We start from the raw sequence: 11,780 nt of genomic DNA, 5'->3' as shown, positions 1-11,780 counted from the left end.
GTCAGAGCAGTTTAGCCTCAGACGCCGACACTTTTCCAGAAGGCTGTCTCGCAGTTGCCTACGGGCGAACTGAACGATTATGTTTGTCTTGTCAGAGTTCATGATCGGCACGCGGTGAATGACTTCAATGTCAGCAGGAAGCACAGGTACATTAACTTTTTCACCAATTTTTGCGACCAATTCGTGAAGGCTCTCTTCCGCTTTGCGTGGAATGCCCTTTATTTCCACGTTCTTGATTCGAGAATATTGCTCTACTTCAAGGATCCTATCCTTGTGCGTTTTCACCTTACGAGCTAGTTCTTCGCACATCGTCTCTAGTTTAGTATTAGCAACTTTCAGCTCCTTGTTTTCAGCTTTATTTTCTTCGTATTCCGCACTCATGAAGCTTAAACTCTGTTTTATTTCTCTCATTTCCTTCCTAAGTTCTCTTTCAAAGCTCTCCTTAAAATCTTTCAACTCCGCTCGTAGCTCACGTTTCACTTCGTCAACCAATGCAGCTATTTCTTTAGACACCATGGTTCAGGAACAAAATCACAAATTGGCAGCAGTGGCAGCAGAAAAAAAGAGAAGAAGAAGAAGCTCGAAATTCGCACAAACCTGCGTGTAAGGGGCGCACTGTAAGTTCGATCGGAGCCTCTTGCTGCCACTGCCGCCAAATGCCGGTTTCCGGTGATGCTCGATGTTTTATACCGACGCTGCGATGAAGGGACCAATGGCAGGTGATTCTAGGCAGTCACGAGGCAACCCGTGAAAAGTGCGTCGTGTGTCTGGCGCAGATATGGCACCGTGATATGGCACAGTAGATCTTGAACACCCACAGCCAGCTTCAGTTGAAAGTCGTGTTGCCGGGAAACCTGCGTGTAAGGGGCGTACTGTAAGTTCGATCGGAGCCTCTTGCTGCCACTGCCGCTTGTACTTCGCTTTGTCTCTACGGTGCGGGCTTATAATTGTCAAAGATCGAGGTTCGCCTCTCCCCCCTCTCCTCCACATACAAAATTTCACTATCACCCGAAAAAAATAACTCAGCTCTTTCCCGGAGGCGAAAATACTATTGCATAAAAATATTGCTACGCATCACATAAGAACATCCTTAAATAATTAAGAGCACGAAGAAAAGAGTATGGCAAGCGATTCGATCTGAAAGCTTTTGAACACGCGCGCATCGATCCTTGTTTTTCAAGCTCGAATGCTGTTCTGCATTTGATCAGTTAACCAAGGCACGCGACTATCCACTGCTGTGACTCTGCGTCTTCGCCGTCCGGCTCCTGAGTCAGTTGATCGTATCCAGCCATAGTAGCTGCATTTCGATGAGTATATGAAATGCAAGAACGCCCGTGGGCTGTGCGATGTCAAGACGCATTAAAGATTCCTAGCCGGTCGATATTAATCCGCAGCCGTATACGCTGCGGCATCTCAGCCACTTTTTTATTTATTTATTTATTTATTTATTTATTTTTTCCTCAAAGGTCTCTTTCGGGACATTACATGAGGGGTGGGATAACACGGCAAAAAATATTATACATTAATGAAAAATGGACAAAAATTATGTTGATGAATAGGCTTCTTCGATAGTTGTCTTGAACAGTGGATGATTCATGATGGTGGCCACTTCGGCGGAGAGGTTATTCCAGTCACGGACAGTTTTTAAGAAAAATGATTGCTGGAATGTGGTGGTATGTGCACGTTCAGGGTAAACAGCGTTCGGGTGGTTATGGCGGGAAATGCGATGCACACGTGGAATTAATCGGTTGGCTTCTAGAAAGTTGTGAAAAAAACTTATGAAATAGGCAGAAACGTGCTGCGTTCCGACGGGTGACTAGCGTAGGCAACTGCAATAGTGATTTCAGACCTGAGATGCTGGTATGATAGGAGTAGACAGATGAGATGAACCTGGCGGCACGATTCTGAACTGACTCAATGGTATTATTTAGGTTAATCTGATGGGGATCCAAGACAGAATGAGCATATTCAAGTTTAGGTCTGACGAAAGTCTTGTAAGCGAGCGATTTGAGAGAACTTGGTGCTAGAGCAAGGTTGCGCCGAATATATCCAAGGACACTGTTCGCAGAGTTAGTTCTGTTGGTGACATAGAGAGTCCAAGATAGATCATGAGAGATATGGACGCCTAAGTATTTGTAATGATTGACCGAAGAAATTGGGCAGTTAATAATAGTGTACATTGGCGCGATGAAGTTCGGGCGACGGTGAAAAGAAATCAGTGAGGTCTTTGAAACATTAAGAGACATGAGCCATGTGTCACACCAATGTTGCACTTGTGAAAGGTATTCTTGAAGAGCGACGATATCTGAAGAATTTGTTATGGGGCGATATACGACACAATCATCAGCAAATAGTCGGACGTTTGAAGAAAGACTAAGTGGAAGATCATTAATATTGCCACGTGCCGAACGCGCCGCGCGGCCTCCACGCTTAGTCAAAGACGACGACGAAGTGTTGGTTGGCTCCCGAGGCGCTCTGGCTCTGTGCTTTGGACCCGACGTCTACCTGCACGGCTCCTCAGGTCGTGACACTGGTGGAGGTGCGACCGATGATCCCTTCTCCTGCGGAAGACTCGACGCGCCCGCCTCTTGTGACTACCCCTGTCCATCGCGCCAGCCGGAGGATCCGAGGCCTATCCCCCGAGGTCGTGACGGCGAACCCTCGACTTTCACTCCCCTCATGGCGACGCCACTGCCCGCCGTGACGATGACTGTACCTTCGACCAGCCCCACCTATCTGACCCGTCAAACCCCACGAACACCTAAGCCCTTCACGGTGGCTAGTTCGAGGATGCCGAGGACTGGTTGGCACACTATGAACGGGTTGCGACCTTCAACGGCTGGGACGACACGACCAAGCTGCGTGACGTGTTTTTCAGCCTCGAAGACTCTGCCCGCACGTGGTTTGAGAACAGTGAGGCTACCTTGTCTACGTGGCCGGACTTCCGACGTCAGCTTCTGACTACGTACGCCAACAGTGACCGCCGGGAGAGCGCGGAGCGCGCCCTGACGTCTCGAATTCAACTTCCACACGAGAGTGTTGCAATGTACGTAGAGGATGTGACGCGTCTTTGCCATCGCGCCGATCCAGCCATGAGTGAAGAAAAAAAGCTGTGGCACCTGATGCGCGGCGTAAAAGACCAGCTCTTTTCCGGTCTCGTACGGAACCCGCCCAACACCGTCGCGGAGTTTCTGGCCGACGCCGCCCACATGGAGAAATTGCTGCAGCAGAGGGCCAATCAGTACGCCCGGCAACTGCGTCCAGTGCCGTCGCTGTCTACGTTGGACCGGTTTGACCACGATCCCGGAATGAACCCGAGCTCCCTTCGCGAACTCATTCGTTCCGTGGTCCGTGAGGAGCTGCTGCACCTTCATGAAACATTTGCCCCTCGCATCGATTCCGTCACCAGCGTCATCCGCGAGAATGTTAAGCAGGCGCTCAGGGCACAAACCGCTGCGGTCGAGCCGGCGCCGCAACCGGCCCCATCCGTTCCCGCGCCGTACCCGGCCCCTGTTCTGCCAGTCACGTACGCGGACGTCGTGCGCCGCACAGCCCCATTTCCTGAGCCTTCCCCTTACTCCACTCCAGTGGACGCGGTGCACGCTGCTCAACCGCTCCCTTACGGGGCTGATCGGCGCCAGCCACCGCGGAAGACTGATTTCTGCGCACTCCGGATCAACGCCCGCTGTGCTACCACTGTGGAGAAGCCGGCCATCTCTATAGGCGGTGCCCGTATCGCGAAATGGGTCTGCGCGGATTTGCTCTTGACAGTCCCCGTCCACGACCCGGAGAGCACCCTCAGGACATCGCCGAGTATGTCAACCGCCAGCGTAGTTCCCTGCCTCCTCCCCGCCGCCCGTCTCCGTGTCGCGAGTCGCGCTCGCCTTCTCCACGCCGGGCTTCGCCTTCTGGGTCCCGTTATGCCTCAGAACAACGTGGTTCCTCGATCCCACTTCGGGAAAACTGGCTCCGGCGACCTTTGGAGGCGAGGCCGCCGAACGCCGATCTGACGCAAAGCTTCCACCGCCGCACCGACCGACTCGCCCCGACTCGCAACTCCAGGACCTCTTGCGGGAGTTTCGTGCGTGTTTCACGTCGTCGTCTTTGACTAAGCGTGGAGGCCAATCGCCGCTAATCCTAGCACATTTCGACAAAGATGCCGACACGACGGTACATATTGATGCGAGCAACGTCGGTCTTGGCGCCGTTCTCGTCCAGCGGCAAGACGGTGTCGACAAGGTAATTGCCTACGCCAGCCGGGCACTGTCGCGCGCTGAGTTCAACTACTCTACCACCGAAAAAGAATGCTTAGCCGTAGTCTAGGCAGCAGCAAAGTTCCGCCCATATCTGTATGGCAGACCGTTTTGTGTCGTCACCGACCACCATTCGCTGTGCTGGCTAAAACATTTTAAGGACCCTTGCGGCCGCCTCGCCCGTTGGGCATTACGCCTGCAGGAATTCGATTTCACCGTCACCTATAAGTCCGTCCGGAACCACACCGACGCTGATAGCCTGTCACGCGCTCCCGTCGAACCTCCTCCACAAGACACCATCGACGACGACAGCTTCCTTGGAGCCGTCAGCACGTCTGAGCTCCTCTCCAGACAGCGTGCCGACGCCGAGCTGCGTCTGCTCATAGAACATCTCGAAGGTGGGCACCCTGAGATACCACGGTACCTAGCTCGTGGGATCTCATCGTTTTGTCTACGGAGCGGGGAGCTTTTTAAAAAGAACTCTACTTCCAGCCCGACAAGTTACCTGCTCGTCATACCGTCTGATTTACGGGATGAAGTTCTCCTGGCTTGCCATGATGAACCAACTTCCGGCCACCTTGGTGTTACCCGCACCTTGTCCCGAGTCCGGCAGAACTGTTATTGACCCCAGCTCACGTCAAGCGTTATGTCCGGACATGCCGGCAATGTCAGCGGCGGAAGAAACCGACGCTCAAGCCTCCCGGGCTGCTTCAGTGCATCGAGCCGCCACAAAAACCATTCGACAAAGTCGGCATGGACCTTTTGCGGCTATTTACTCTTTCGTCGTCCGGCCACAAGTGGATCGTAGTCGCCACCGACTACTTGATCCGTTACGCTGAAACGAAGGCCCTTGCGCGAGGTACTGCCGCCGAAGTTGCCCTCTTCTTTATGCACGAAATCGTGCTTAGACACGGCGCCCCATCGATCATCATTACTGACCGAGGCAAGGCGTTTCAAGCCCGGCTCTTACGTGACGTCTTAACGCTTAGCCACACAGCTCATCGACCCACAACAGCGTACCATCCCCAAACCAATGGTCTAACGGAACGGCTCAACAAAACATTAGCGGACATGATCTCGATGTACGTTGACGTTGAACATAAAACGTGGGATGAGATCTTGCCGTACGTCACCTTCGCATATAATACAGCGACGCAGGGAACCACCCAGTTTACCCCGTTCCGTCTCGTCTATGGCAGGGAGGTCCGCATGATGTTGGATGCGATGCCCCCGTACGGCGATAAAGCGGTAACCCCTGAAGAGGGCAACTTCGTGGAAAACGCAGAGCAAGCCCGTCAGCTGGCCCGCTTGAACATCAAGGACCAGCAATCCGTCGATTCTCGACACTATAACCTTCGGCACAGGGACGTGCACTACGAGCCGGGTGACAAGGTATGGGTTTGGACACCCTTGCGCCGCAAGGGGTTGTGCGAAAAGCTTATCAATCGGTATTTTGGCCCATACAAAGTCCTGCGCCGCCTGAACAGCCTCAACAACGAAGTTGTCCCCGATGGAACTGTGGTCGCCGGCCGTCAGCGTCAACGGCCTGAAGTCGTCCATGTAGTGCGCCTAAAACCGTACTATTCGCGTGACTGAGCTCTGTGTGCACGCTGTGTGTCGCCATTTACCTCCTTACCCCACGTGTGAACTTGACTCTCCTCACCTCTCAACTAGCGCCGGATGTATAATTCACCTCACCCCTATTTTTCGTTTGTTTTTCTCCTTCTTCTCTCCCTGTACACAACCCATTCCACACCGGGACGGTGTTTGCTTTCGCGGGGGGGGGGGGGGGATGGGGGGGGGGAATAATGCCACGTGCCGAACGCGCCGCGCGGCCTCCACGCTTAGTCAAAGACGACGACGAAGTGTTGGTTGGCTCCCGAGGCGCTCTGGCTCTGCTTTGGACCCTGGCTGTCTGATTAAAGCGCCTAGCCTTCTGTTTTCCCCGACGTCTACCTGCACGGCTCCTCAGGTCGTGACAATATATATTAGGAAAAGAAGGGGACCTAGTACACTTTCCTGTGGGACGCCAGACTTCACGGGTGAAAGAGATGATGAGTGACAATTAGCATAGACGAACTGATGACGGTCAGTTAAGAAGGCACGAATCCAATTGACGATGAAGGGGTGCTGATTTAGACGGGAGAGTTTGTGTATTAAGCGGCCATGAGAAATTTTATCGAACGCCTTTTCGAAATCAAGGACCACAGCGTCACATTGAATATTACGGTCCAAGTTCGAGTGTAAATTGTGTAGGAAAAGGGCAAGCTGTGTCTCACATGAGCGGCCTTTAAGGAATCCATCTTGATTAGGATGGAAGAAATTTACAGAAGTTAGAAAGGCAGCAACATGTGAGTACAAAATATGTTCCATGATTTTGCAACAAACGCAGGTGAGTGAAATATGGCGATAATTTAACGGGGATGAACGGTGACCTTTCTTGAACACTGGAATGATTTTGCCGATACGCCAGTCACGTGGTAAGGATCCTGACAGATATTGCTGAAAAATGAGTGACAAGATTATACTGCTAATATCTTTAGTATTCTTGAGAACTTTAGAATTTATGCCGTCAATACCAGAGGAAGAAGTATTGGTTAGCGAGTCAATAATTTTGGCAATACCTTGAGGTTCAAATGATATGTTTTCCATGAGTGGATGGTCCAAAAATGGGATATCTGGAAGGTTATCGGCAGGTTCACTAGTGAAAACAGAAGAAAACGCACAGTTAAGGACACTCGCCACATCAGATTCATAAATGGAAAATCCGGAATTATCACAGAGGGTAAAGACAGAAGGTTCATGAGGCAAAATGGTTTTTCAAAATCGCTTGGGGTTATTTTGTAGCATTGATGGTAAAGTGTTTGAGAAGAAGGTACGTTTTGCTTGTGCTGTTTGCGTGTTGTAGTGTTTTTCGGCGCTGTTATATTTCGTTCATGCTAGGGGAGAGTTAGTGAGCTTAAGCTTTCGAAAAAGCGTTTTTTCTTGTTATTTAGTCGTTTTAACGATGCGTTAAAACATGGGGAACTAGCCCGCTCGGTTATGTCTATGGTTGATATACGTAGTTTTTACAGACGCTGAAATTCCGATTTGAAAAGCAGCCAGTTTGATTCGACGGAGCGAGAAGGAAACCCAGGTGTAATCTTATCTAAGAAGGTTGTTAAGTCGCGATTTATGCCTACGTAATTGCCTTTATTATAAAGTGTAATAGTCTTTTTATTTTTTTTTGTGATTAATCATGCTGCAAGAGAAAGTAGTGTGAACTGCCAAATGGTCGCTGTGAGGCCATGCATACAAGTTATAGAGGAAAAATTGTCTGGATGAGTCGTTAGAACAAGGTCCAAAATGTTGGCGGAGTGATCTGTTACACGCGTAGTAGTGGTAACTAACTGCGTTAAACCGAACGTAAGGCACGTGTTCAGGAATTCGCCTGGTAGTGTACATTTGGATAGCATGGACGCTGTATCAGACCAGTTTATTGAAGGAAAGTTGAAGTCCCCAAAAAGCATGATGGGCGTGTTTTGGTGTGTGGTGATTATGGTGCTCAGTGCGTCATGAAAGATAGGTACGAAGGAACTATCATAACTGGGCGGACGGTAGCAGACGCCAATGATGACGTTTGGAAAACTTTCGGTGCAAATGAGCCAAATAATTTCAAGCGGTGATGAGATATCTGAGCGGGAACAGCGCAGTTCAGATTTCGTGGCTATAAGGACACCACCACCGCGCATGCTGTCATCTCTGTCTTTGCGAAAAATGTCCAAACCTGAAAGTGAAGGCAGAATCTCAAGAGTCACGAATGTTTGAACTAAGCCACGTTTCTATTAGTAAAACGATATTGGAAGAGGACGAAGAAATTAGGCTGCATAAGCGATCTCGTTTAGAGATGACACTTCGAATATTTGCTAACAAAAATGACAGGATATTGGTCATGATGGCTGGTTTTGTGCTTTGTTGTGACTGGTTGCTATTTTGTTAGTTCAATAACGTTGTCGGAACCATGGTCAAACACGTAAGTCTTGTTTCCCGCGAGAAGCCTGTCGTATCGCAGTTTAAATTTTGTCTGGAGATTTAGACTGAGGCCACATTGGATGAGGCGTTTACGAGCAAGTCGTGTTCGGGGCGAGAAATCCTCAGCAATACTGAAGCCACTGTTCTTCAGTTTGCCACTTGCTGAGATTATTTGCTGCTTATCCTCGAAATGAGCGAACTTGACAATTATTGGCCTAGTCATGCCGTTTTGAAAGGCGCCTAACCGATGAGCGCGTTCAATATCTCGGGGTTCAACAGATTCTTCCAACTTCTCAGCACAAAGGTCGATGACATGTTTCTCGGACACATCCCATGATTCCTTGCCTTTGTCTTCCAGACCATAAATATCAAATTACAACGACGCGACCTGTTTTCCGCTTCGTCAATCCGAGCAGACAGTGTCAAGACGAAATCCTTACACTCCTTAGTCGTGGCCCTGATGCATTCTACTTCATTTTTAACATCAGAGAAGCACGCGCAGTCGGTTTCAATTTTCGTCAGTCGCGTTTTCAGTTCGTTAAAAGTTAATTCGTGTTCGGTTTAAGTGGAGCGAATGGTTTTCAATTCTTCAAGCATAGCTATCTGCCCGGACTTGATTTCACGTATCCCTTCTAGCAGTTGGGCAAAATCTTCATGAGGAGATCCAGGGTTAGTCTCTACATCACCGGCTAATAATAGTAATTTCAATAGCATGCAAGCACAGTCGTACATAATGAGACATGAGCTGCGTGGGCCCGGCAGCACGAATAAACAACGGTTGCTAGTACGCTTAGCATTGAGGCAATAACAATTCGTTACCTGCACAGCGAAGAAGCGAGGCAGGTTAGTGATGCCCATCGTAGATGTGCTGCCGAGCCCACGGAAGGGTGCACCGATGTGCAAAGAGATTATATTGGCCGTCCTTGATGGCGATAGCATGATTGAAGTTCCAATGACCAGACGTGAAGATAGGCACAGCCTTTGATCCAGAGAAGGGAGGTGGGGTTGCGCACACTGGTATGCGCAACCGTCAAATGATGCAGCGCCTTCCGAGAGACGCAGTTTCTCCCAATACACCGATCGCTTGGGCGTGAAGTGGAAGTCCTCAGGCTCGGAACGAGCGACGCAACGGCGCATCGACCACGGGCCAGGTGGGACGCCCGGTAGCGGACCGGTCACAAGGGCATGACCGGAGACCTGCCCGCCGTAGGAGCCCAGGGACTGAAGCCGCCAGATTCCAAGGCACTGCACAGCGAAGCAGCGAGGCAGGTTAGTGATGTCCATCGTAGATGCCCTGCCGAGCCCACTGGTATTTGAAGGCGTTACCGTGGATTCCGAGAAGGCAGAGACCGGAGACCCTATTTCTTTAGGGCCAAAGTTCTGCCTGGACCCGGGAATGGAGACTGGAAAAATCAGCGCTGCGTTTATTCCTTCTCTGTCTTGTCTCACGTAGCGCTGGCTGTAAGTATAGAAGCTTCCAGATATAATATACCATGCCAAGATGCGCAACTTGGTGTCGGTATAAAAGAACGAATGTAGTGAGCAGGGCACGTTGTCTGAGAAAATGTGTTGAAGAAATTACGTAACCATGTTTTTTTTCAGTAATCGTCAATATATGTCTGGCACGTTTTGCACCAATCTCTGAAATACCAGACAAGTGTTCACAAAATAGGGACTAGCCGCCGCGGTGGCTCAGTGGTTATGCTTCTAGGCTGCTGACCCGAAAGACGCAGGTTCGCTTTCCCCTGACCCGAAAGACGCAGGTTCGCTTTTCCCTCACCTCTTTCATTTCTCTCCTTCATACTGCCTGCTTTCCTTTATTTCCGTTACCCCAGCTCAGGTGCCGCCGCCTAAGTGATGGCAGATGCCGGGGTTTGCAAAACTCTTAATTTTCATTTTTATTATTTTTTATCAATAAACACTGACTACTGCTACATCCCGGCCGCGGCGGTCGCATTTCGACGGAGGCGAAATGCTAGAGACACGTGCACTGTGCTATGTCAGTGCACGTTAAAGTACCCCAGGTGGTCGAAATTGTCCGGAGCCCTCCAGTGTGGCGTCACTCGTAACCTGAGCTGCTTTTGGACGTTAAACGCCATAAACCAAACAAAATAAGGAGTATCACGGAAGCTGAATAAGGAACATTCTGATCAATACCTGAGAAACTAATCGTCAGCTGCAGCGGGCGGCACTCGGAAAGTGAAGTGCCGCATGTAACGAGCAGGTGAAGGACGAAAGGCAAGACTAAGCGGTGGGCACCAGAGCTGCGTGCGTGGCATCCGTCACTTCTTCGTGTGCTGTTTTCCACGTCATGCTAAGCCAAGAGGCCCAACCATCTACTGTCTTGGATGGAACGTCGGGGAAGAGGACCCTCTCGATGCACCAAGGCATTTATCGTGTTGGTCACACGCTGCCGTCTTCTGCACGGGCTGTCATGTGGGCTAAGCAGTGTCCCGAAGCTGTACGTGGGCTATAAGGGACGCCGCAGTGAAGGGCTCTGGACTAATGCCGGCCACCTGGAGTTTTTTAATGTGCACCGACATCGCGCCACACACGGGTGTTTTTGAATTTCGCCATCGATCCTAGAACCCTGTGCTCAGCAGCCAGACGCAAAAGGCACTGGTTCATAGCAGCGGGTCCAGAAGGCTTTCTAGATCCGTTTTAAATGAGGCTGCACCCGCTGGACGTATATACACCCCGCTTTTTTATGCTTGATGCGTGACTTTGTCTCCGTCGTAGGGGCTGAGGTGGGCATCAGCACCGGCCGCATCCACGCCCGTGGGCCTGCTGGCATGGAGGGACTGCTGACCACCAAGTGGCTGCTCAGGGGAAGCGGAAACGTGGTCCAGGACATTGGAGAGTCGGGCACCATGACTTACCTGCACGAAAACCTTCCCGCATCCTGACTCCTTGGACCTTCCTCGCCCACTGCTTCTTGTACATAGTCCTCGTTCATATACGCTTCGAAATGAATGGGAACACGCATGTGAGCTGCTGGTGGTGCATATTAAAGCGTTCGGAGGCAACGGTGCATGGGAAGCACGTGCTCGCACCGATAAAGTACAATGGTTCGCGTGGATCCGTTTCAAGGGTCGACGTATCTCTCAACCTCGCGCTCTCTTTCAGCGCTTCCTGGCCGACGTAAGCTCTTAACTCTGGTAGTGCGCGCAGTACTTCCATGGATGAATTCTTGCGTTATCTGTGTAGCGAAGTGCCTTCATTTTTGCTTCTACTTCGATGGCTGCTGCTGTTGCGAGTTAACAGATATTGGGCTTCTTTGTAAGCGATTTCCACAGCACTTTCTGAGAGCTCCATTACATAAGATGCGCGCGTAGTTAGCGCAAAGCGCTGAGGCTAGTACACCCTCCACCGAGGAAATAAAAAAAACACGCGAAAAAGGTAGAATAAGTCATTCATTGACAAGAGCGTGTTATTCAGCAAGTGGATTTTGCTGCGCGTTGTTAGGGTCTGACGTATGTTTTGCATCGACGTTTTACTTTCTCGTGTGACCTTTCA

Source organism: Amblyomma americanum, chromosome 1 (assembly GCF_052857255.1).
Source record: "Amblyomma americanum isolate KBUSLIRL-KWMA chromosome 1, ASM5285725v1, whole genome shotgun sequence".
In the NCBI taxonomy this organism is placed as follows: domain Eukaryota; kingdom Metazoa; phylum Arthropoda; class Arachnida; order Ixodida; family Ixodidae; genus Amblyomma; species Amblyomma americanum.
Note: the sequence above shows the minus strand (reverse complement) of the source record.